This window comes from Pseudorca crassidens, chromosome 8 (genome assembly GCF_039906515.1).
Source record: "Pseudorca crassidens isolate mPseCra1 chromosome 8, mPseCra1.hap1, whole genome shotgun sequence".
Classification (NCBI taxonomy): domain Eukaryota; kingdom Metazoa; phylum Chordata; class Mammalia; order Artiodactyla; family Delphinidae; genus Pseudorca; species Pseudorca crassidens.
Window position 1 is genome coordinate 75,742,704 of NC_090303.1, and position 27,046 is coordinate 75,769,749.

General features: G+C 39.5%; 1 long non-coding RNA gene across 1 annotated transcript in view; it reads right to left on the bottom strand.

Annotated features, from left to right (window-relative positions):
• Positions 1-27,046, bottom strand: part of LOC137229231 (uncharacterized) — a 206,741-nt gene that overhangs the window by 87,113 nt on the left and 92,582 nt on the right. The window lies entirely within an intron of this gene.

Here is a 27,046-nt window from a genome sequence, read left to right on the forward strand (position 1 = left end):
TTCTTTGCCTGCTTAAGAAAATTATTTAGTAATGTTTCCTTTTTCTTTTTTATCATCAGTTTTTCCCCCTACTGGATCATTACCATGACCATATACACAACACTGTTTCTCACAGTTTAAAATAACCCTTTCTTGGGCTTCCCTGGTGGCGCAGTGGTTGAGAGTCCGCCTGCCGATGCAGGGGACATGGGTTCGTGCCCCGGTCCGGGAAGATCCCACATGCCACGGAGCGGCTGGGCCCGCGAGCCATGGCCACTGAGCCTGCGCGTCTGGAGCCTGTGCTCCGCAACGGGAGAGGCCACAACAGTGAGAGGCCCGCGTACCTCCAAAAAAAAAAAATAACCCTTTCTTGATCCCTCATCCCGTTTCTACTACTGTCTGATTTTTCTCATTTAGTTTACAACAAAACTCTTTGGAAAAATTGTGTATACTATCTAGCTCCAATATTTCTCCTTCCATACTCTTCAAACCACTTCTACCTATACCATTACAGGTAATATTTTCTTAAGGTTACATTGCTAAGTACATCTCATCCTCATTTCTAATGATCTCTCAATGGCATTTGACATAGTCGATTATTCTCTCCTCTCTTCAAATATTTTCACTTGGTGTGATAGCTTATCTTCAAAGATAGCTGATCAATTATTTTTCTTCCTGTACATGCATGTCACTCCCCCACTGAGAAATGGTGTCTGTTCCTCCACCCCCTTGAATCTAGGCTAGCTTGTCAACGCTTTGAATAACAGAATATGTTTTGACTAATAGAAATAACACTTTAAGTTCCAGACCTAGCCTTTAAGAGAACTGGCAGATCCTTTTTTCTGCCTCTTAGAGCTGTGAGATGCCATGTAATAAACCCAGGAGGCCACATGGAAGAGTTCTGAAGTGCTAGACATGTGGTTAAGAACCCATTTTGGCCTTTCAGCCCAGTCAAGCTTTCAGTGACTCCAGATACAGCCAAGATCTGACTGCAACTGCATGAGTGATATCAAGCAAGAACTACCTAGTTGGGGCTTCCCTGGTGGAGCAGTGGTTGAGGGTCCGCCTGCCAATGCAGGGGACACGGGTTCGTGCCCCGGTCCGGGAAGATCCCACATGCCGTGGAGCGGCTGGGCCCGTGAGCCATGGCCGCTGAGCCTGCGCGTCCGGAGCCTGTGCTCCGCAGAGGGAGAGGCCACAGCGGTGAGAGGCCCGCGTACCGCAAAAACAAACAAACAAACAAAACAAAACTACCTAGTTGAGCTCAGTCAGTTCATACAGCCTTGATATATAGTAATAAGTTGTTGGTCTAAGGCACAAAGTTTTAGGTTTGCTTATCACACAGCAATAAATAATTGTGTCACCATATTTGGCAGGTGTGTAAACATTGCCTCTAACTAGAGGGGGCTTAATTGACCAAGGACCCCCAACTACTGCCTATGAAATCCATTGTTATACTTGCATAGAGTATAAGGCCAAGCCTCCAAATGGCTGCTTGTGGCAGGGCTATCAAGACAGGCTCATTCCTGGGAAACCAACACCATTCAGACGGTTGACTTTGGCTTGAGAACTTCCCAATGGACTTGCTGAACCCACTTTAAACTGCAGCCATTCAACCCCTACCTCCCCAACCTTCTTCGCTTGTGGATAGACTATCATTGCAGCCTCTCAGCTGTCCTAGACAAATGTGGCTCCCTCCTCTACTTTCTCTCATAGGCATTTCCCATAATAAAATACTTGTATGTTTAATTCTATCTTGGCTTCTGCACAGAGAACTCGGGTTAACATACCACATTCACCTGGCTCTCCTCCTACCTCTTCAATCACTGCTTTTCAGTCTCTTTCTTTGGTGTCTCTTCATCTCCCTATAGTCAAAGTGTACATGTGCCCTAGGACTTGGTCCTTGGACCTCTCTTTTCCAGCCATACTCATTCCCTTGGAGATCTTGTCCAATACCATGGCTTTTGGAGATATGTATATACCTCTGAACCAGACCTCTCCCCAGAACTCCAGACTTGATATCTCACTCAAATGTCTTATGGGAACCTCTCAAATTTAACATGTCCAAAACTGCACTAGTGGCATCTTCCCCTAAACTTGTTCCTTTCACATTCCTCACCATCTCAGTAAACGGCCACCTCATCCTTCTACATGCTGTGGTCATTCTTGATTCTCTTCCTCACATGTCACCCTGGTCACCAATAGATCCTGTCATCTGTAACTTCAAAATATATCCAAAATCTGCCCACATCCCACCACCTCCCTTGATACTGTCCTGGTCCAATGCACCATCATCTCTCATCCGGATCATTGCCACAACCTCTAACCTGGTTCCCTGCTATTCTTCTTGCCCCTTCTTCACCTTATTCTCAGAACAGCTGCCAGAGCAATCGTGTTAAAACTTTTCAGATCATGTCATTCCTCTGCCTCCAACCTTCATTTACTCAAAAATCTCACCTTACTCTGAACAAAAGACAAAGTCCTCATAATGATGTATAGACCCTTCCATGATCAGGCCCCTACCACATCTCTCCTCTCCTCCAATCACATTGGTTTCCTTAATGTGTCTCAAATCTGCCCACTTGTCCCCACTTCAGAGGGCCTTTGCACTGGCCTTCTGCCTGGAACGTTCTTCTCCCTATACAAGCCCCTCACTTCTTTTCAGTTTTTATGCAAATGTTAATTTCTCAACCAAAGCTTCTCTAGCCACCCTCTCTAAAACTGTAACTCTCCAGGAGCCTTCATATTCCCCCTTCCCTATTTTAATTTTCTCCTTAGCACTAGTCACTATCTAATGTAATCTATATTTTGTCCATTTATCTGGTTGTCTCCCCAACTATACTGCACACTCTATGAAGGAAGAGATTTTTATGTTTCTTTCTCTGCTGTTTCTCAGCACTTGGAATATTGTCTGTTACACAGAGGATGCTCAGTAAATATTCATTGAATAAATTAATTTTCTAAAATAAAATAAATACATGAGCAAAATTTCACTGTCTGGCACATATAAAATGCTCAATAAATTTCATGGAATTAATGAATTCTTTCCCTAAGATAATTGTTTTAAAAGAAAACACATGAGTGAAATTTCATTGCAGTGAACCACAGACACAAAATGCTGTTTGTTTTACTGCAATTGCACAGGGTACATCATTCTGTAAGTGGATCATAACTGAGGTTTGGGAATCTTTTCATTATGGAGATATTTTCAAAATAATGGCCTATTTCTTGATATCCAATGTGTAATTTCTGTTTCTTGTCACTGATCTATTGGATTTCTTATCCTTGATTGTTCATCACGGTGGAATTTAAAGCAAAACCAAATTCCCTACTTTATTTCTTAGAAGAATGCAACTCCAACTGAACTTATTTCGCAGTGAAATTCATCCGTTTAGGTAGAATATGCAGACTTAATAAAGGAGAGAAAGAAAAAGGAAGAAAGGATATGCCCAGAATATTTTAAACTCTTTCTTCTCTCATCCCTATAGATGGGGAAGGTACATCTTTAATCACTTGAGCCTTTGAGTAGTTTTTGGTGCCAAAAATCTCACTCCTCCTTCCTCCCACTCTTCTTGACATATATTTAAAACAGCCAAATGCAAAAGAAACTCACCATATCTTCACAAGGGGAGGAAGCTGTACATTCCCTTTACTGTATCCTGGGATATTTTTAGCAGATTTAAAGAACAGTTTTTGACAATGGCAAAATAGGACTCTTGGAGAACTAGTTATTTAAACCCCTGCTGAATGTATCCTGACAAAAAATAGAGAGTTTTATTAATTAGATAGCCTGAGGAGAGAATTAAATCTTGCGTCACCACCCTGAGTGCCAAAATAAGTTGAAATCTTCAAACTTAGCCATGTAATTAGAGGGTCCCAGTGAGAGAGCCAGAGTAGTCACTATTCATACTGAAGAACCTGGCTGGCAGCATGCGTTAGTGAGAGAAAACTGCAGCAGCAAGTTCAGAAGGACAAAGAAAAAATGGGTGTCATTGAAAATGTGTGTGCCTGACTTCAATCTCCAAAAAACCAGGACAGGGAATCGGAGTTTACTGCTGTGACATTGTCTTTGTAAGTTACACTGAAGAATTTGTGCCATTATCTGCACAAAGGTTTAAAGAGGAAAAGTTTTAATTGCCCCACTACTTTCTAAGGACAAAAAGGTAGCGATGAGAAATCAATGGAATTCTTTCCCAAGCCCCAGCAGGCAATAGCTTTATCTAGTGAATTTCATGCAACTTCAAATATTATCTAGAATCAAGTACCATGTTTTAGTACCCATAAATGAGAGTGCTTACTTATCAGAAATATGACTTATCAGAAATTTTTCAAGTCATTTGCATTTTAAAGGTCTAAGGAATTTTAATCGCTGATCAGTTTTAACCCACGCTTCCTGCGTGCGTGCATAAGCATACACCCTCAACTTTGCCACCCTGGTAAAAATTCTTTCTTAAGCTCTTACTTTCATGTGTTTTTAAAATGGCTCAGCTCCCCCGCAGCTCTCATCAGCCTGCCTTCCCAAGTGGTCCCCCCGCCTGGGAAGATGAAAGGCCCTCTTCACCTCAGCCAGGGCTCCCATTTCTGCTTTCACAGTAATGGAAAATAACTTGAGGGTGGAAAGGAACTGAGTATCACCTTGAGCTGACCTTGAGCTGGCAGAAGGCACTTCCTCACAGGGACTTTTCCAGCTCTCATGTGGCTTTCATTCTCATTTGGAAAAGCCACCAAATACTCAAATTTCTTTAATTAAAATATATTTTACTTACTTATATCTAACCAGTCATTATAGAATGTAGGGAACCAACTTATTTTATGGCATATTAGCTTTATACTCTGGAGTCAGGCTACCTAAGTTCAAATCCCAGCTCTCTCCATTATTAGCTGTGCAATCTTGAGCAAGTTACTTAACCCTTCTGTGCCCTGTCTTCTCATCTATAAAATCAGAAATAATATTATTTCTATAAAATGGGAAATTTTACCTATTTAAATGGGTTATTGTAAATATTAAATAAGTAAATATAAACTATTTTACAAGTATAAGCTATTATTATTTTATATTTCCCGTTTACTCACATAGTGACAGATATACAGTTAGGGCTCTTGATAACATGTAATGCCTCCAGGATTAAAAACCACATAAAAGTTCTGTGATATCTACTAGCTCATTAGTACTGGCCATTGCTATGGTCTGAATATTTACGTCCCCCCAAAATTCATATGTTGAAATCCTAACCCCCAAAGTTGATAGCATTAGGAGGTGGGGGCCTTTGGGAGGTGATCAGGTTATAAGGGTAGAGCCCTTATTAATGGGATTAGGGACTTATAAAAGACGCTCCACAGAGATCCTTAGTCCCTTGTGCCATGTGATGACACTGTGAAAGGTCAGCAGACTGCAGCCTGGAAGACAGCCCTCACCAGACCATGGTGGCAGGCTGATCTTAGACTTCTAGCCTCCAGGACGGTGAGAAATAAATTTCTGTTGTTTATAAGTTACCCAGTCTGTGGTGTTTTGTTATAACAGACTGAGAGGATTAAGACAATCATTTTGATAGTTGCTAAACACTTTTCACGTCCACAGCAAATGTTCAATTGACTCAGCTTCTGGCTATGCATTAGCTGGTTACAGAAGGGCCACAAGGCTAGTTTCATTATGAGTGAAGATATGATGTTCCTGCCAAAGGAGAGGCAGACAATACGTCTCTCAAATAATATGCTGTCAATAATAGTTAAGTGATTTTCATGGAATTATGTGCTATTACCACCAACAAGCTTTTATTGGGTGATGATTTGTGCTGGGCACTGAGCCAGATGCTGAGGACAGAAAAGGGCCATGACATGGTCCTCCACAATAACCTTAAAATCTAGTTGGAAAGACAGGATACATTCATCTAGCGATAAATAAAAACAAACAGCTCATGGAGCTCAATATCAAAAAGAAAAACAACCCAATTAAAAAATGGGGGAAGACCTAAATAGACATTTCATCAAAGAAGACATACAGATGGCCAAGAGGCACATGAAAACATGCTCAGGATCACTAATTATTGAGAAATGCAAATCAAAATTACAATGAGGTATCACCTCACAACAGTCAGAATGGCCATCATCAAAAAAACCTACAAACAATAAATGCTGGAGAGGTTGTAGAGAAAAGGGAACCCTCTTGCACTGTTGGTAGGAATGTAAATTGATACGGCCACTATGGAGAACAGTATGGAGGTTCCTTAAAAATCTAAAAATAGAACTACCATATGACCCAGCAATCCCACTACTGGGCATATACCCTAAGAAAACCATAATTCAAAAGCACACATGTACCCCAATGTTCATTGCAGCACTATTAACAATAGCCAGGACATGGAAACAACCTAAGTGTCCATCGACAGAGGAATGGATAAAGAAGATGTGGCACATATATACAATGGAATATTACCCAGCCATAAAAAGGAACAAAATTGGGTCATTTGTAGAGATGTGCATGGACCTAGAGTCCATCATATAGAGTGAAGTAAGCCAGAAAGAGAAAAACAAATATCATATAATAATGCATATATGTGGAAAAATGGTACAAACGAACCTATTTGCAAAAGAGGAATATCGATGCAGATGTAGAGAACAGACGTGTGGACACAGTGAGGGAAGGGGAGGGTGGGACGAATTGGGAGATGAGGATTGACATTATACACCACCGTGCATAAAATAGATAGCTAGCGGGAACTTGCTATAAAGCACAGGAAGCTCAGCTCAGTGCTCTGTGACGACCTTGATGGGTGGATGGGGGGTGTGTGGGAGGGAGGTCCAAGAGGGAGGGGATATAGGTATACATATAGCTGATTCACTTCACTGTACAGCAGAAACTAACACAACATTGTAAAGCAAATATACTCTAACTAAAAAAAAAAAAACTAGTGGCAACAAAATAAGTGGAGCAGATAATTGTGCTCTAGCAATTCAAAGGCGCAAGAGGCTATTCTTGGTTTTGGCTGCTAGAAAAATCTCCTTACAAAAAAACTAGAACTCAAGAGAGGTCTTGAAGATGAAGCAGAACATTAAACAAGTGGAGAGAAGAGAAGAGAAAGCATTTCAGTAGTCAAAGAGGTAGAAATGTTTATGGCACAACTGGGGGATGAGCAGGATAGTTTAGCTGGATGAGGGTGTCACAGCCCTTCATCAAGAGTGATTCCCCAATTTATTTTTATTATTATTATTATTTTTTAACATCTTTATTAGAGTATAATTGCTTCACAATGGTGTGTTAGTTTCTGCTATATCATGAAGTGAATCAGCTGTACGTATACATATATCCCCATATCCCCTAACTCTTGCATCTCCCTCCCTCCCTCACTATCCCACCCTTCTAGGTGGTTACAAAGCACCGAGCTGATCTCCCTGTGCTATGTGGTTGCTTCCCAATAGCTACCTATTTTACATTTGATAGTGTATATATGTCCATGCCACTCTCTCACTTCATCCCAGCTTACCTGTCCCCCTCCCCATGTCCTCAAGTCCATTTTTACGTCTGTGTCTTTATTTCTGTCCTGCCCCTAGGTTATTCAGAACCTTTTTTTTTTTTCAGATTCCATATGTATGTGTTAGCATACAGTATTTGTTTCTCTCTTTCTGACTTACTTCACTCTGTATGACTGACTCTAGGTCCATCCAGCTCACTACAAATAACTCAATTTTGTTTCTTTTTATGGCTGAGTAATATTCCATTGTATATATGTGCCACATCTTCTTTATCCATTCATCTGTTGACGGACACTTAGGTTGCTTCCGTGTCCTGGCTATTGTAAATAGAGCTGCAATGAACATTGTGGTACGTGACTCTTTAGGAATTATGGTTTACTCCAGGTATATGCTAAGCAGTGGGATTGCTGGGTCATATGAGAGTTCTATTTTTAGGTTTTTAAGGAACCTCCATACTGTTCTCCATAGTGGCTGTATCAATTTACATTCCCACCAACAGTGCAAGAGGGTTCCCTTTTCTCCACACCCTCTCCAGCATTTACTGTTTGTAGACTTTTTGATGATGGCCATTCTGAATGGTGTGACTTGATACCTCACTGTAGTTTGGATTTGCATGTCTCTAATGATTAGTGATGTTGAGCATCCTTTCATATGTTTGTTGGCAATCTGTATATCTTCTCTGGAGAAATGTCTATTTAGGTCTTCTGCCCATTTTTGGATTCGGTTGTTTGCTTTTTTGTTATTGAGCTGCATGAGCTGCTTGTAAATTCTGGAGATTAATCCTTTGTCAGTTGCTTCGTTTGCAAATATTTTCTCCCATTCTGAGGGTTGTCTTTTCATCTTGTTTATGGTTTCCTTTGCTGTGCAAAAGCTTTTAACTTTCATTAGGTCCCATTTGTTTATTTTTGTTTTTATTTCCCTTTCTCTAGGTGGTAGGTGAAAAAGGATCTTGCTGTGATTTCTGTCATAGCGTGTTCTGCCTGTGTTTTCCTCCAAGAGCGTTACAGTGTCTGGCCTTACATTTAAGTCTTTAATCCATTTTGAGTTTATTTTTGTGTATGGTATTAGGGAATGTTCTAATTTCATTCTTTTACATGTAGCTGTCCAGTTTTCCCAGCACCACTTATTGAAGAGGCTGTCTTTTCTCCATTGTATGTTCTTGCCTCCTTTATCAAAAATAAGGTTGACCATATGTGTGTGGGTTTATCTCTGGGCTTCCTATCCTGTTCCATTGATCTATATTTCTGTTTTTGTGCCAGTACCATACTGTCTTGATGACTGTAGCTTTGTAGTATAGCCTGAAGTCAGGGAGCCTGATTCCTCCAGCTCCTTTTTCTTTCTCGACTGCTTTGGCTATTCGGGGTCTTTTGTGTTTCCATACAAATTGTGAAATTTTTTGTTCTAGTTCTCTGAAAAATGCCATTGGTAGTTTGACAAGGATTGCATTGAATCTGTAGATTGCTTTGGGTAGTGTAGTCATTTTCACAATATTGATTCTTCCAATCCAAGAACGTGGTATATCTCTCCATCTGTTGGTATCATCTTTAATTTCTGTCACCAGTGTCTTATAGTTTTCTGCATACAGGTCTTTTGTCTCTCCTTAGGTAGGTTTATTCCTAGGTATTTTATTCTTTTTGTTGTAATGGTAAATGGGAGTGTTTCCTTAATTTCTCTTTCAGATTTTTCATCATTAGTGTATAGGAATGCAAGAGAGTTCTGTGCATTAATTTTGTATCCTGCTACCTTACCAAATTCATTGATTAGCTCTAGTAGTTTTCTGGTAGCATCTTTAGGATTCTCTATGTATAGTATCATGTCATCTGCAAACAGTGACAGCTTTACTTCTTTACCGATTTGGATTCCTTTTATTTGTTTTTCTTCTCTGACTGCTGTGGCTAAATCTTCCAAAACTATGTTGAATAATAGTGGTGACACTGGGCAACTTTGTTTTGTTCCTGATCTTATTGGAAATGCTTTGTTTTTCACCATTGAGAATAATGTTGGCTGTGGGTTTTTCATATATGGCCTTTCTTATGTTGAGGAAAGTTCCCTCTCTGCCTACTTTCTGGAGGGTTTTTTTCATAAATGGGTGTTGAATTTTGTCAAAAGCCTTTTCTGCATCTACTGAGATGATCATATGGTTTTTATTCTTCCCGTTGTTAATATCACATTGATTGATTTGTATATATTGAAGATTCCTCGCATTCCTGGGATAAACCCCACTTGATCATGGTGTATAATCCTTTTAATGTGCTGTTGGATTTTGTTTGCTAGTATTTTGTTGAGAATGTTTGCATCTAGGTTCATCAGTGATATTGACCTGTAGTTTTCTTTTTTTGTGACAGCTTTCTCTGGTATTGGTATCAGGGTGATGGTCACCTTGTAGAATGAGTTTGGGAGTGTTCCTCCCTCTGCTATATTTCGAAAGAGTTTGAGAATGGTAGGTGTTAGCTCTTCTCTAAATGTTTGATAGAATTCGCCTGTGAAGCCATCTGGTCCTGGGCTTTTGTTTGTTGGAAGATTTTTAATCACAGTTTCAATTTCAGTGCTTGTGATTGGCCTGTTTATATTCTTTCTTTCTTCCTGATTGAGTCTCAGAAGGTTGGACTTTTCTAAGAATTTTTCCATTTCTTCCAGGTTGTCCATTTTATTGACATAAAGTTGCTTGTAGTAATCTCTCATGATTCTTTGTATTTCTGCAGTGTCAGTTGTTACTTCTCTTTTTTCATTTCTAATTCTATTGATTTGAGCCTTTTCCCTTTTTTTTCTTGATGAGTCTCGCTAATGGTTTATCAATTTTGTTTATCTTCTCAAAGAACCAGCTTTTAGTTTTATTGATCTGTGCTATCGTTTCCTTCATTTCTTTTTCACTTATTTCTGATATGATCTTTATGATATCTTTCCTTCTGCTACCTTTGGGGTTTTTTTGTTCTTTCTCTAATTGCTTTAGGTGTAAGGTTAGGTTGTTTATTTGAGATGTTTCTTGTTTCTTGAGATTGGATTGTATTGTTATAAACTTCCCTCTTAGAACTGCTTTTGTTTCATCCCATAGGTTTTGGGTTGTCATGTTTTCATGTCATTTATTTCTACGTATTTTTTGATATCCTCTTTGATTACTTCAGTGATCTCTTGGTTATTTAGTAGTGTATTGTTTAGCCTCCATGTGTTTGTATATTTTTTACAGTTTTTTTTCTGTAATTGATATCTAGTCTTATAGCACTGTGGCTGGAAAAGATATCTGATATGATTTCAATTTTCCCAAATTTACCAAGGCTTGATTTGTGACCCAAGATATGATCTATCCTTGAGAATGTTCCATGCACACTTGAGAAGAAAGTGTATTCTGTTGTTCTGGATGGAATGTCCCATAAGTATCAATTAAGTCCATCTTGATCAATGTGTCATTGAAAGCTTGTATTTCCTTATTAATTTTTATTTTGGATGATCTGTCCATTGGTGAAAGAGGGGGTGTTAAAGTCCCTTCCTATTATTGTGTAACTGTCAATTTCTCCTTTTATGGGTGTTAGCATTTGCCTATGTATTGAGGTGCTCCTATGTTGGGTGCATAAATATTTACAATTGTTATATCTTCTTCTTGGATTGATCCCTTGATCATTACATAGTGTCCTTCTCTGTCTCTTGTAATAGTCATTATTTAAATTCTATTCTGTCTGATATGAGAATTGCTACTCCAGCTTTCTTTTGACTTCCATTTGCATGGAATATCTTTTTCCATCCCCTCACTTTCAGTCTGTATGTGTCCCTAGCTCTGAAGTGAGTCTCATTAGGCAGCATATATATGGGTCTTTGTTATCCATTCAGCCAGTCTATGTCTTTTGGTTGGAGCATTTCATCCATTTACATTTAAGGTAATTATCGATATGTATGTTCCTATGACCATTTTCTTAATTGTTTTGGGTTTGTTATTGTAGGTCTTTTCCTTCTCTTGTGTTTCATGCCTAGAGAAGCTCCTTTAGCATTTGTTGTAAAGCTGGTTTGGTGGTGCTGGATTCTCTTAGCTTTTGCTTGTCTGTAAAGGTTTTAATTTCTCTGTCAAAGCCGAATAAGATACTTGCTGGGTATAGTAATCTTGGTTGTAGGTTTTTCCCTTTCATCACTTTAAATATGTCCTGCCACTCCCTTGTGGCTTGCAGAGTTTCTGCTGAAAGATCAGCTGTTAACCATACGGGGATTTCCTTGTATGTTATTTGTTGCTTTTCCCTTGCTGCTTTTAATATTTTTTCTTTGTATTTAATTTTTGATAGTTTGAGTAGTATGTGTCTTGTCGTGTTTCTTCTTGGATTTATCCTGTATGGCACTCTCTGCACTTCCTGGACTTGATTGACTATTTCCTTTCCCATATTAGGGAAGTTTTCAACTATAATCTCTTCAAATATTTTCTCAGTCCCTTTTTCTCTTCTTCTTCTGGGACCCCTATAATTCAAATGTTGGTGCATTTAATGTTGTCCCAGAGGTCTCTGAGACCCTCCTCAATTCTTTTCATTCTTTTTTCTTTATTCTGCTCTGAGGTAGTTATTTCCACCATTTTATCTTCCAGGTCACTTATCCTTTCTTCTGCGTCAGTTATTCTGCTATTGATTCCTTCTAGAGAATTTTTAGTTTCATTTATTGTGTTGTTCATCTTTGTGTTTGCTCTTTAGTTCTTCTAGGTCCTTGTTAAATGTTTCTTGTATTTTCTCCATCCTATTTCCAAGATTTTGGATCATCTTTACTATCTTTACTCTGAATTCTTTTTCAGGTAGACTGCCTATTTCCTCTTCATTTGTTTGGTCTGGTGCATTTTTACCTTGCTGTTTCATCTGCTGTGTATTCCTCCGTCTTCTCATTTTGCTTAACTTACTGTGTTGGGGTCTCCTTTTCACAGGCTGTCGGTTTGCAGTTCCTGTTGTTTCCTGTGTCTGCCCCCAGTGGGTAAGGTTGGTTCAGTGGGTTGTGTAGGCTTCCTGGTGGAGGGGAGTGGTGCCTGTGTTCTGATGGATGAGGCTTGATCTTGTCTTTGTGGTGGGCAGGACAGCAACCAGTGGTGTGTTTTGGGGTGTCTGTGACCTTATTATGATTTTAGGCAGCCTCTCTGCTAATGAGTGGGGTTGTGTTCCTGTTTTGCTAGTTGTTTGGCATGGAGTGTCCAGCACTGGAGCTTGCTGGTCATTGAGTGGTGCTGGTTCATAGCACTGAGATGGAGACCACTGGGAGAGGTCTCGTCAACTGATATTATGAGGGGCCAGGAGGTCTCTGGTGGACCAGTATCCTGAACTCAGCTCTCCCACTTCAGAGGCTCAGGCCTGACACCTGGCCGGAGCACCAAGACCCTGGGTCATCCTGGAGAAGATGGACTGAAGCCAGGAAAAGCTAGAGGATGGGAGAACTGTCAGAAGGCTTGTTTGATGAAATCAGGCAAAGGATGGTAACATTCTGTACCCTGGCTCTACTCGTGAAGGGGAAAGTGGTGCCTCGGGAAGCTGAGTACACACTTCCATGGCCTAGTCCCAATTTCATGCAGTATGTATTTTTTAATTTAATCTACATTTGCTGAAAAATTCTATATTTTTTCATGCAGGATGCTACTTGTCACATCAACATGGCTAACCAATATATTTAGAAAGCAATTCCCTAATATGCTACACTTTAACCTTCTCCTTTGCAACTTTTTTTTGTCATTCATCCATATATCCAATCAGATCAATGCTGAGGAAAGTTGGAAGAGAGACTTAATTCAGCCACTACAATTACATTAAAACTGAAAGTAAAAAAGCTAAGGAAAATTGGTGGCATATACATTTCTTTTGCAAATGCTACTTCCCTTTATTCTACCCTGTACCTAATAAGAAAAGCAAAACATTTAGAGCTAAAAGGAAGTATAGAGACAATTTTGTGCAACTCTCTTACTTTACAATGAAGAGACAGTGATATATTCATGAGGAAATAAGTAAGATCTCATAGTAATTATTGGCAAAATCGAGACCAGATCTGAGGACTGGAAGTCAGAACCTGATTTTGACTAGCTCTACACAAGACTGATGGGGAGAATCTGGTGGATGAAGATTGGCCATGGAAACGAGGAGGAAGTCAATGGGCAGGGTCAGTGTGGGATGGGCTAAATGACTGGGTGTGTTGCTGTGATGGAGGAGAAGCTCAGAGAGGACAGGAGCCTGGAAGAGTGAGCATGCCATGATGTTGGGGCCAGAAAAAGAGCCTCAAGATCAGAATTTTAGAGAAGTGGCCATCTGTGAGCCTGAGGTCCCTTGATGTGACTTAGGGAGTTATGATTAGAGTGTGAGGTACAATGGCATCTCCTATGAATTCCAATACAACTTGTGGAATTATTCTTTTGATTACCAGAAATGAATCTCAAGGACTATCGTCTTGAATATCAAAGACCCTACTATACTTTTCTGATACTTTAAGGTTCCTGTGTTTCTTGCCAACTGATTCTACAATTTTTGTTTACATTAGGAGCTCTGACCTAATCAGTAGAATGTAGGAAGTTTCCAGTATGCCAAAATGCAATGGTAGATCATATAAAGGTGTGATAGGTACGATACTCATTTATATTTATCTTAATAATTAGTAAATCAGTGCTTATTGTAATGGTTATTTTTAGTTGGTCACTGACTTCTGCAACCTCAAATCTACTCTCTAGTTTAACTATGACTTAAAAGATGTTTCTTTCTTGAATGTTTATCACTCTGAAGAATATTTTTCCCTTCACAGAAGATCTCAATGTCCACTCAGCAAAACTGATACATGAATAATACTGGTGCTGAGATCTGCCTTATTGAATATTTTGCAATGGTAATGATTAGGAAATGAGAGCACAGTGCCATTTTAAAAGCCATGTTGTAGATAACTGAATTGTATGCAGATGGAGATAAATCCCAGCAAGGTATAACAAGGCTATGTCAGCGGGTAAAGTGACAAAATGGTTTTAATATGGGAAAATGTACAAATATTCATCAAGGAGCAAATAAAAATTAAACTTGTCAGATTTATAAATTATGAGTTACAGTAGGTTTGCCCTATTTATTTCTTATAAAAAATTATCTAAAGTGCATTGAAGGCTATTTATTGAAGCCATACAATTTGACAACCATGAAGGTCAAGAAATGGGTATTGTAAGGATGAATATTGAACATAAAACCTTATCAACACCTTGTACACAAAATGCTATAGCTTCACCTGAACTGCATCTCGTACTTGTCATTGCATCTCCAGAAAGTGAGGGTCAATTTGGAAAAGACTTGCAATCTTACTGATCATTGTATCCCCAAAGTTCTTGGCACATAACAGTTTCTCAAAACATGTTTTGTAAAATAAACCATTAGGAGACCAAATATGATAAATCAGCATAATGGAATGGCATAAGCAAAGGTGTAGTTGTAGATTTGAAAAGATCAATCTGAAAGCTAGAGGCTGAAAAGAGATAGGAATAAAACCTACAAAATGAATGGACTCCCAGAAAATTTAGTATATAATAGATATGAGGCATCCTTTGAAATTTAAGAGATAAATATCAGTCAAAACGGATTTGCAAAGCACACAGTAAATTAACCCATCTCATTACTTTACAAGGCACATGTGTTGAAAATGTATATGAAATTTTTAACCAGGGTTTAATACAACCTAAGAAATATATTAAAAGAAACAAGAATGTTTAAGAGTCCTAAAGTTCTGAGATTGATATAATGGAAAGAAAATATGCTCCAACTCTTTCAAAACATAAAACATGTATAGTGTGAGGAACGCAACGCAGAGCTGGATAACTATACTCAAATTTCACTCTTCCATTTACTAGTTCTATGACCCTGCACAAGTCACAATCTCTCTAAATCTTACTTTTCTCATCTGTGAAATGGGGATAAGACTTCCCTTGTGGAATTGTTAGACAGTAAATATGATAATGTAGTTGAAAGTGTATTAAGCACATACATAAGATACGAAATAAATCTTTCATACCACTGATATAGAATATTGGGATGACCCAATGTGACACTGGTGTTTCTATAATTCAGTATCTAAAGTTTCCATTATCAAATTTCCAACTGACAATTTATTAGGAATATACTCATTTTATGACAGTAGTTATCTCTGCCATGGGTACATTAGTACAAACACCTACCTTTTATTCTTAGAATGCAGGGCTAGATGGGTAGGTAGGTGAGGAAAGGTGGGGATTCCTACGGACTTTTAAAAAATGCCTGAGGAGATTACAGGTTCTAAAACCTGGCAACTCTTGCCATTTCTCTGGCATGAGCAGACACGAAGGGTGGTATAAAGATCACTGAATACAGACTTAATTTCAGAGCTAACGCAGAGCTGGCTTCTGGCGAGAGGCAACACAGCAGGGTTTTTTTTTTTTTTTTTCTTAAAAGATTACATTAAAACAATAATATCAAATGGTAAAAAGGAGAAGTCCACATTTCAATGAATTCAGGATTGACACCCATGGTACTCTATTCAAACAGCTCTAAGGGCCTTCAGAAGTCTGGCTTTATAAAACACAAGCAAACAAATGATAACAGATCTGCCGTAAACTACTCACTGGTTTCCCACAGAGAGAGAGAGAGAGCAAACTGACCCCTGGTACTATCACTTCTCTCCTCAAACTTCTTTAGTGCACTGCTTCTCAAGCTTGGCTGACATTAGAATCACCTGGGAAGCTTTCAAAAGTTCTGGTGCGGGCTTCCCTGGTGGCGCAGTGGTTGAGAGTCCACCTGCCGATGCAGGGGACACAGGGTCGTGCCCCGGTCCGGGAAGATCCCACATGCCGCGGGGCGGCTAGGCCCGTGAGCCATGGCCGCTGAGCCTGCGCGTCCAGAGCCTGTGCTCCGCAACGGGAGAGGCCAGAACAGTGAGAGGCCCGCGTACCGCAAAAAAAAAAAAAAAAAAAAAAAAAAAAAAGTTTCGGTGCTTCGCCTACAATCCAGAACATACTAAATTAGAGTCTATGCGGATGGGACTCAGGTATTGGTTTAAGGCTCCCCAGATGATTCCAATGACAGCCAAGGTTGAAAATCACAACTCTAATAGCTTTCCATTTCCAGTTGAAGCAAATCCATGCTCCTTAGCTTGGCATTTAAGTCATGTCACACCTTGATCCCCATTTATGTTTTCAGCCCTATTTCCTACACTCCCAATGCCCCAGCCTAACCAGTCTGTTCCGTTCATACACTGTTTACCTGCTGATGATACAGATCCCTGTGTTCACTTCCATTTGCCTTACCTCTGCTCATTCAGATTACATCCATCTTTCAATACCCAGCTCAAATGCTAGTACTTCCATGAAACTTTTTTGCGGAGGAAAAGGCTTTGGACTCTCTCTCTGGCTCACGCTCTCTCTCCTGTAACCTCCTTTCCTTCCCCCCTCCCCCGCTGATCTGCTAGACCCATGCTAAACTGAACTAAGACAAAGTACTGTTTCAGTCTCTAATATGTTGCCATAAAGAGAGACGCTCTGAGGTAGGATGCAGTAATCTAAAAAGTGCTAACTACGGAGTCTTTCGACTCCATGATATTATGTCCTATGTTATAATTGTAAGCACTCCCCTGGCTATAGCTTTCAGGGCAGCGATTAGCCATATAACTATTTTATTACTTATATGAATAATTACAAATCAATTTTGTAAAGTACAGGCCCAAGAGATCAGTACCAGCTCTCTCTTATAACCCTTTTCTTCACTTACAGACACCATATCTGCCTGGCTCTCCTCTGCTCTCATCCATTAATTCACAAATTCTAGTAGACTGTTCCAGTGAAATACCTCTCGAATCTTCCCTTTCTTCTTAGCCCTGCTACCACTAACATAATTAACTCTAGATAAGTGAATCTGAAATTTTAATATGAATTCAAATCACTTGATAAGCGGATTAAAATGCAGAATCTGACTCAGTAGGTCTGCCGTGCCCCAAGATTCTGCATTTCCAACAAGCTTCTGGGTAATGTAGATGATGCTGTTGGTCTAGGACCACATTTGGGGTTACTAAGATCTAGATTACAGCCATAGCCTCATTTCTGGGCTCCCTGCCTCCACTCTTGCCCGTATCATTATTGATGGAAACACCAAAACAGGAAATTTAAAATAAAAACTTGATCACACCCCTTTCCTGCCTCAGCTCCACCCACCCTACCATTCTTTTCAATGGAGTCCCATAATTGTCAAGATGGAGTCCAAGCGCTTTAGCATGTCTTAAAAGGCTTCTTAAGATTTCATTCCTCCTTGCCTCCCCGGCTTCATTTCTCTCTATTCCTTCATTCAACATAGATTTGGTAAGTGCTGCTGCAATAGTCAATCCTACTTAACGGCCAGCCACAGCCAAGGGCTTGCAATGCCCCCCAGCAGACCTTTCTTGCTTCTGAAACTTTTCTGATGCCGCTCCCTCTGCTTTTTTAAAATTTATTTTATTCATGTATAGTTGATTTACAATGCTGTGTTAATTTCTGCTGTACAGCAAATGATTTAGTTATACATATATACACATTCTTTTTCCATTATGGTTTATCACAGGATATTGAATATAGTTCCCTATGCTATACAGTATGACCTTGTTGTTTATCCATTCCATACATAACAGTCTGCTAATCACAAACTTCCAATCCATCCCTCCCCCACCAACCTCCCTCTTGGCAACCACAAGTCTGTTCTGTATGTCTGTGCTGCTCCCTCTGCTTTGAACATGATCATACCTCCTCCCTGTTTCTCTGCCCCCCATCTTCTCTGGTTAGAGACTCCTTGTCATTCAGGACCTAACTCAGGATCACTTCTTCTGGAAGACTTCCCCGTCCCACATTTAGATGTCCCTTCTATATAGCAATCTATTTATAACCTCTACCTTGCATGGTACTAGAACATCTCAGAAACCACTTGAATTAATCAACAGCATTTATGGCACTGTATTGTAATGGACTGTTTGACTACTTCCCTATAGTAATTTTCTTCAGGGCAGGAACAATTACTTATTTGCCTTTTATCTCTAATGATGCCAAGGCAAGTCAGTAAATACTTGTTGAGCACATGAGTGATGAATGCATAAATGAATTAAAACGTGATCCAAAATCCCTGAATCACAGACATGAGTAAAGTTATGAATGGATTAAAATGCTATAGCAGGAGAAATTAATACACTCCAGAACTCAGATATGACCTGGAGACAAGCAGGAAAGACCAATGTTTAGGTTTCTATGCTCCTGTGGGGAGTAAGAGTGCTATGGGTAAAATTCCTTGATATTCAGGTTTGGTGGAAACTGGATGCAAGAGTAGACTGTACGGGAACAAACACTTTGAATGAAACAAAGAGAACCTATAGTTAGAAATTCAGCCAAAATCACAGTTTTCACAGCTTCCAGATGTTCTGCTAACTCTTAAGAAATTCTCCAGTTTTTAAGTATTAACTACCTAGTAGAATGATTAAGCAAATGTGTTATCAGTTAGGGAGTGTTTCAAAGGGAAAACCAAAGGGAGATCATTTGAGCACTTCTTTTATTGAGCCACAATTATACCCACATGTTCTTAAAAAGTAGAATTGTAAGAAAATGAACATACTCTCATGTTCACGTATTTTCCTCTCAGTCTTGATATATTGTGTACTGAGAATTTTCATGTGCAGGATTCTGTATCGTAGAAAATATTATTTTCTGGTGAATGCATGCCATTAAAAAAAACAAAAAACAGTCCTTGCCCTCCTGATAGTTTAAACTGATAATTGACATGGCAAAACAAACAAAGCCATAAGTGCTGTGACACAAGTAAGAGAAAGCAGTAGTGGAGCATAAATGACTCTCATTAGATGCGGTGTCAGGGAACGCTTCTTGAAGTCCTGGCAGCAGAACGAAAAAGACTCTTAAAATTTTTTAAATAAAATAAAATAAATCAACAAACACACAAAATCCAAACTAACCAAACAAACAAGAAACCCAATGTTAAAAAAAAATCCTCAAAGTTATCAAACAAGAGGCAGGCTTGTTTGAAGAAGTCTGAGAAAAATATCGAGAAGTAGCTTGTTTCTAATTCCTCCCCCTTTGTCCTCTCTCCTCCCTCTTTATCCTTCTCTCAAGTTTTTCCCCCCTGTGCCCTTATCTTCTGTCTTTCTTCCTCACTCTTCCTCTCCCTCCCTTCCTCTCCAGCTCTCCAGTCTCTAATGTCCACTAGTAACTAATATGGAGTGGGGCATGTGTATGAAAGCAGGATAAACCCCAACCAGAGGGTGGGGTGACTGAGGGGCAGATCCTGAAGCAGGAGCTAAACCCCAGCCTCTGAGTCCCTAAGATTCTGGTGGAGACAGGAATTCCGACCTGGTCCTGGCAGTCAGCCAGATGCCAGCCTTTCGCTCCTCAGCTTTGGGGCCCCTGGTACTTGAAAGATAAACAGATCCAGTGTTTGGACAGGGATCACACAGGGTATCAAAGGTGGGCAGATCTAGGAGGATTGCATCCTACAAATCACCAAGACCCAAGCACTGTGTGAGCAGACTGGGAAAGTCTAGACTTTCCGAGTTTATCCACTAAGTGTCTATTTTCATACATTTACATTTTTACATATTTTGTAAAAGTTTTATAAATTTTAGTATTTGAAGTGTGTTAAAATTTAGTTTCAGTGATAAAAAAATAAGGTAGGATTCTGAATTTGAAAAACAATAAAGTATTTTCACCTAAATAAAGACCAAAATAGCATTGCCATGGGGTGCTGCTAATGGCATACCTCTGATAGTAACTTTGTAAACTGGATGCTGGCAGGTCATCCATCATGATGGAGAGAGTTTATAGGTTCCCCATTCTCTCTGAACTCATTCACATCAGAGTCAAACAAGGGGTAAGTAAAATGCTTTCTGGATAAATACAGATACAAATAAAAACTGTAGAATTTCCATATTGTAGAAAGCCATAAAGAGATATATTTCTAGTTTCTGTTATAACTGGGGATTATTAGTGTAAGAAATGTTCTTTGGAAAGCTTTTTTTCTTTTCATATAGAATTCTTACAAAATATGGATAATAGTTCAATCCATGAAATAAGGTTGAGTCCCCCAAGACAGAGTATTTCGGGTACAAAGAGTTGCCAAGGAGATAACCACGGGAAATACACTGAGGTGGGTTCTGATGAGGAACAAGGGAACATAACTAGTAGTCAGGGAGGTAGGAAAGAACCAGAATTTAATTGTGCCATATAAATCAGGAAGAAGAGAGTTTTAAGACAAGTAAACATAATAAATAGCCTCAAATTCTGCATTTTCAAAATAGTAACCCTTGAAATTACCTCTTAAAATCCAATGCTTGGGATTCAAGGATTATCTACACAAGGATGACTCTCCAAGATTTAGAAATCTTTGAAGCGTGGGCTTTTATGTGTGAAATTGTCACAGTTAAATAGAAATAAAGGAAACAGGGCAAAAAGCCTAACCAGGTCAAGTTTGCCTCTTGTTACTGCAACTATGTAGCATTTAGTCCAGGCCTTCCACTTGTTAAGGTTTTATGTTAGATCACCAGACATCCTTTCCTCAAAGTTTCTTTGAATCTCCTCCAAATAAAGGAGCTCTTCAGGGTTTTCTGAGTGCACGTTTAGAAAGCAGGCTGGAGGATCTGCACAGGCAGTGAGGGGAGTGGCAGTAGCCAAGAACTGGTGGACCCCTCAACCCTTCCCTCTGGATCTGTTCCTTTTTCTTCACCCACAGTAACTCCCCCTTGAGAATTCAAAACTCTCTGATGGCGTTTACCATACTACCTTATGTTAAAAAAGATTTTTTTTAAGCTTTACTTTTGGTCAATTTTATTTTTAAATCTCTCAGGCTGTTTCTTTGTGAGCAACTAATTCAACCACTTTGATATAACCTGACTCAATCAATCCTGAGACAAGTCCACTCAAACAAGCTGGTTGGTTAGATATAAGGGAAAAGTGCTAAAAGAACAGAAAAAAAGGGAAAGAAAAGGAAAAGAAAGAAAAGTGCACACTTTGGTGACCAAACTGTCATCTTTCTATTGATAATACAGGCAAAACAGACATACTAGTTATAAGAAGTAATGCTGTGAATTATGTTTTTTGAAAAGATACATGCACTCCAATGTTCACTGCAGCACTATTTACAATAGTCAAGACATGGAGGCAACCTAAATGTCCATCAACAGATGAATGGATAAAGAAGATGTGGTATATATATATATATATACAATGGAATATTAGCCATAAAAAAGAATAATGCCATTTGCAGCAACACAGATGGACCTAGAGATTATCATACTAAGTGAAGTAAGTCAGAGAAAGACAAATATCATATATCACTTATGTGAGATATAAAAAATGATACAAATGAACTTATATATAAAACAGAAACAGACTCACAGACATAGAAAACAAACTTATGTTTACTGAAAGAGAAGCGGAGGAGGATAAATTAGGAGTTTGGGATTACCATACACACACTGCTATATATAAAATAGATAAGCAACAAGGACCTACTTTATCACACACGGAACTATACTCAATATTTTATAATAACCTATAAGGGAAAATAATCTGAAAAAGAATATATATATATATATATATATATGTAACTAAATCACTTTGTTGTATACCTTAAACTAACACAACATTGTAAATCAACTGTAATTCAATAAAAAAATAATAATCTGTGAGCTCAGGGTGCGTCTGCATCCCCCTCCATCAATACCCCCCAGTCATATTCAACAAATGGATCTTCTTTATTCTTGATCCCAGGGCCCTTGATGGTGATTATTAACCCCCTGCTGGTAAGGCATTGCTTTATTTTTTCTCTCAGTGAAGTCCAGGTATTAGATTAGTTGGAAGTAAGTTTATCCTAATGGCTTATTATCTCTGCAGGCAACATCCTTCTTGACAAAGTGCTTAACCTGAACACAACTCTGCTAGATACATAACATTGCACAATCAATGAGTCAACTCATCTACATATATTGATATAAGTAAATTTCTGTACACATTGAGTTTCCATCATCACCACCAAAGGAATTAGTTACAGCTTTTATCACAGCGTGTGCTGACCAGTGGTAAAGCTACTTAGGATATTGGATTGTATTTTTTAAATCTTGGACATGTAAACCAAGAACCCTTTAACTTTTCATTTCAGATTCACTCATACCGCATATCATTATTCAAAATGAACAAAATCTATTATTTTGTCTCATGGGAGCTTTGAACACCCTGCATTATTGCATGTTATAGCTCCTACAATTATTAAAGGCAGATGCTATCCAGAATCCTCCTGGAAGTAAGTTTATATGAATAGCTAAATTTTCCAGTTAGATGAAGCTTTATTAATTTAAGCAAATAACTTTATTTCAACCACATTAGTTGGAAATTTGGAAAATAAGGTTCATATTCTCCATCTTCCTAAATAAAAGGTAATATGGTAATCATTTAGGAACATTATAAGCACAGTAAACTTTTGCTTATTGTCACACCTGAAATCATTTGCTGCTATATTAACTGGCGTTAGACTGATATGTTTTCCTATTAATAGATATGATTTTTCACTGCTTTTCTGTATTATACTTGTTAACATCAGCCCTCACCTTACATTGTCATGTGCTTGCCTGCATTAGCCCTTTTCTCCCCTTTCTATTTTGCTACCTCAAATTGATCATGTGTTTTGAAGCTAGATTACCAATCTTAATAGAACTGTGTTTACATTAAATGTAAATAGATGCTGTGTGAGAAACTGACTTTCTGAAAAAAATTCACAAGCTTTACTGCAGTGAGTGTAGTATTGAGGCTCGTTCTTCAGATGCCGTTTTGTTCCCTCCTGTGCTCTCCAGCTCATTCCCTTGGTGGGGGGCTGGGAGGCAGAGACTTTGAGGGTAAGTAACCTCTGAATAAATGAGTTATTACTAAAGGCAGAGCTCTAAGAATCTGGCATCTGACATTCCTTGGAATGTTTCAGAGTCCCAAATGCCACTTAAGAAGCACTGATATAAAAAAAGGTGGTCCATGTACGAAAAATGGGGCGGAATTAGTAAGGTGCTATTAACCTCTTGTACTGGCCGAAGAAAAATCACTCCATGACTTATGTGCATTTAGTTAATAGCATGCAAAAGTGGTTCAATTCTTGTCATATATGTGATATTCTGTGGTATTCAGATGCTCTCCCTGGAAACTGTATGTCTGAGGAAGAGAGAGAGAGAGAATCATGTTGTCAGTGAACATTATAAACATACATGCTCAACAGGGGTGAAAATGGGCTCTCAGGAGGAGAAAATCTTATCTTTATGTATAAAGCACAGACAAATATAGACAGCAGATAAACAAATATATAGCATATCCGTGGTATTAAAATTTCATAGGCAGTAGTATTAGGAAACCAAGTTTAAACAGACTCCTTGGGTGGGGGGACAACATGAAAAAAAGGTTGAGAAACGCTGTTGTAAGACATGAAATATGAGACTGGCCCCTCACAGTGAAGGACGGGGTGCTGGTAGACATGAGCACGAGCAGCAGGGCCTGTAGGCCCCAGGTCTGTGTGTTCCCCAGACGGCCCCGTCTTCCTGTCCAGCCTTCCTCTCGTTCACCCCCACGGCAGAACCACCTGCATTTCTCCAAGGTGGCATTCTGCTTCGTGATAAGAGAACACATGCTGGTCCTTTGACCAGGGATTCTCTCCTCCCCCTTTCTTACCTGCTGACTCACCCCTCAATACCCACCGCAAGTACCACCTCACCCAGGGAGCTTTCTAGACATGTGCAAAGCAACAACAAATGCACAAATCTAAAGAAAGCAGGGTAAACTGATAACAGGGATGTTCAGCCATTTAAGGATGCTGACTTTGAGCAGAGACCTGAAGGAAGTGAGAGGGAGCCAAAGGAATATTTACAGGAAAAGTGTTCGAGGTAGAAACAAGTGCCCTGAGATCAAAGCAGGTTTGTCAGACTCATGAAAGAGCTCGATGTAGGTATACCCAGCAACAGAGAAGGAAAGTCCCAAGAAATTAGGCTGGAAAGGTGATGAGAAGTCACAACAATATGGATCACATGGGGCACTGCAGTGTTAGAACCTCAAATTTTCTACCAAGTATGATGGAAAATTGTTGGAGCATTTACAGCAGAGTGAACCATGAGCTGATTTGTGGACTTAAGGCTCCCTACTGGCTTCTGTATGAAGAATTCATTGAAGAGGTAAATAATCAAAGCAGGAGGCCAGTAAGAAGGCTAATGGGATAGAGAAGTGAAAATGATGGCTGCTTGGACTAGTGCGTTAGCACCTAAGTAGGTGAGAAATGGCCTAGAATTCTATGCCCCTTCCATATATACCTGGACACATGAAAAACTACTCCCTAAATTTCAAGAGTCAGTTCAAGTACCCAGGGAAGTCCCTGGTGGTCCAGTGGTTAGGATTCCACACTTTCACTGCCAAGGGCCTGGGTCTGATCTCTGGAAGGGGAACTAAGATCCCACAAACTGCGTAGTGTGGCCCAAAAAAAAAAGAAAAAAAAAGGTATCAAGTACCCAAACTGCTAGAAACCTTGTCCAACTACCCCTGATTGACGAGCACCTTCCTCCTCAAATCTCCTAATTCTTTTTGTATTCTTCCATTACTGCACTTTCTTCATTCGATTGTAATTACTTATTCATGTATCTATCTTCCATGCCACACTACAAGCTCTGTAAAGTTTAATTCTATGTGTCAACTTGACTGGGCCATAGGGTGCCCAGATATTTGGTTAAACACTATTTCTGGGTGTGTCTGCAAGAGTGTTTCTGGATGAGATTAACATTTGAATTGGTAGACAGAGGAAAGCAGATCGTCTTCCCCAATGTAGGTGGGCCTCATCCAATTTGTTGAAGGCCTGAATAGAATGAAAAACTGAATGAGAAAGAATGGAATTATTGGCAATTATATGAACATCTTGTTCAGTATCTAGTGATGCGTCCTGGTGTCTCTATGCTATAGTTGTTCTAGTACAAGCGGCACTGATTTGGACTAGACTTCTCTGAGGTTGAGGATCATAGGAATACATTTCTGTGGTGATGCCAAGAGCACGGTGATTGGGTACGTCAGCCTCAGTGGGCCTTCATGACCCTTTGGAGCATAGCACACTGTTTATTATTTTTAACCAAAATTGTCCACCCTTTGTCTGTTGCTGAAACTGCGACAGACCTACAGTTAGTTTAATTTTTTAAAAAAGCATTCTGGGTTATTTTCCTAGTTATAGTGATATGTCTGTACTCCTCTATTCTTCCAAGTGTCCTTTGAAACGATCACTTGTGTTTTAATAACTGAATAAATAGGATCAAGGTACCAAGCACAATAAGTTATTGGGTGCTGCCACCTCAAAGCATTTTTAGAACAGAGGAAGCATAAATGAACACACAGACAAGTAACCAACTAGACCCATGACTTCGGCCTAACTAGCACAATGTGCTGACTCAGCTTAGCAACCACCAATATGAAAACACTTTTCTGATAGAGACACATGGGAAAACCCCCCACTGCTGAGCATGTTGGATGAAGAGAAGCTTGATGATTTTCTAACCAGTTAGCCTCTCTTTCGTCGGGCTGACAGAATACTGTTAAAACTATTTAGCATAATATTTACCTTCATTGCTTCCTACTGTGAAAGACATAGTGTTTCTTGTTCTCCTCCCTTTGTTCTTTTCCTCTGTTGACACTGGATGGTGAACTTCTGTTGAAAACTGGCAGAAGAGGTGCACTGGTTTTCTCTTTTGGCTCACACTCTGTTACACAGACAGTCTTGTTCTAGTCACCTCCTTTCTCCCACCCACTCCTCACTTGGGATTTCAGAAAACCTTCTGTCTTCATGTAAATCTAATCAAGGCTTATTGAATGATTCCCAAACACTGTGGCAAACATTAAAAGTACAAAATATTAGTGGGGAGGCTGTGACTTTTAGGTCTTCAGAATCAGTGGGCTCATTTTTCTCGTCTTTGCCATCCTTTCAACACATACCAAAGAGGTCTCTGGCTTTAAAGAGATGTTGTGTTTGCAGATCAGAGGTAGAACAGGTGGAAGTTCACTGAGTTATTCTAAAATGAAGGAACACTCCCTCCCCAAGGCCCAAGTACCACAGCTTCTTATAGTGTTGTTTGATGAGTGGGATCTTGTGGGATCTCATACTTACAACTTGTAACTTTTTTTTTCTAATGGTGAGGGTATTTTTTGGCCAGGGAAACCCAAAAAAGGGGGCGGGGAGAATAAAAGAAAGAACAGAACCTGAAGTGGAAATGTACCTACTCATGGAGGGCTGGTCCTGGGCCCCCTCCATGGGAAGCTGGTGAAAGAAGGAGCCCTCAGTTCCACCAGCCTCTCGTTTTAAAAGGCCCTCCTTCATCCTCCCTAGCCAGAGGTACTGTCTTCACACTCCCCAGCCTTTGCCCAGTTTCCCTACCAAAGCCTCTTTACAAAGCCAACAGAAAGTGTGACAATGTGGAATATTAGAAACAGCACCCCATGCACAATCAGCTGAGTCCTGGTCCCAAAGTCAACATTTACTAGTGGTGTTTTAGGGCGAATGGTTCAACTCTGAACCGCTGTTTCCTAATCTATAAAATGGGGATCTCCTCCCTCATGAGGAGGGAGATTAGGAAACGAACGAGGAGAGAG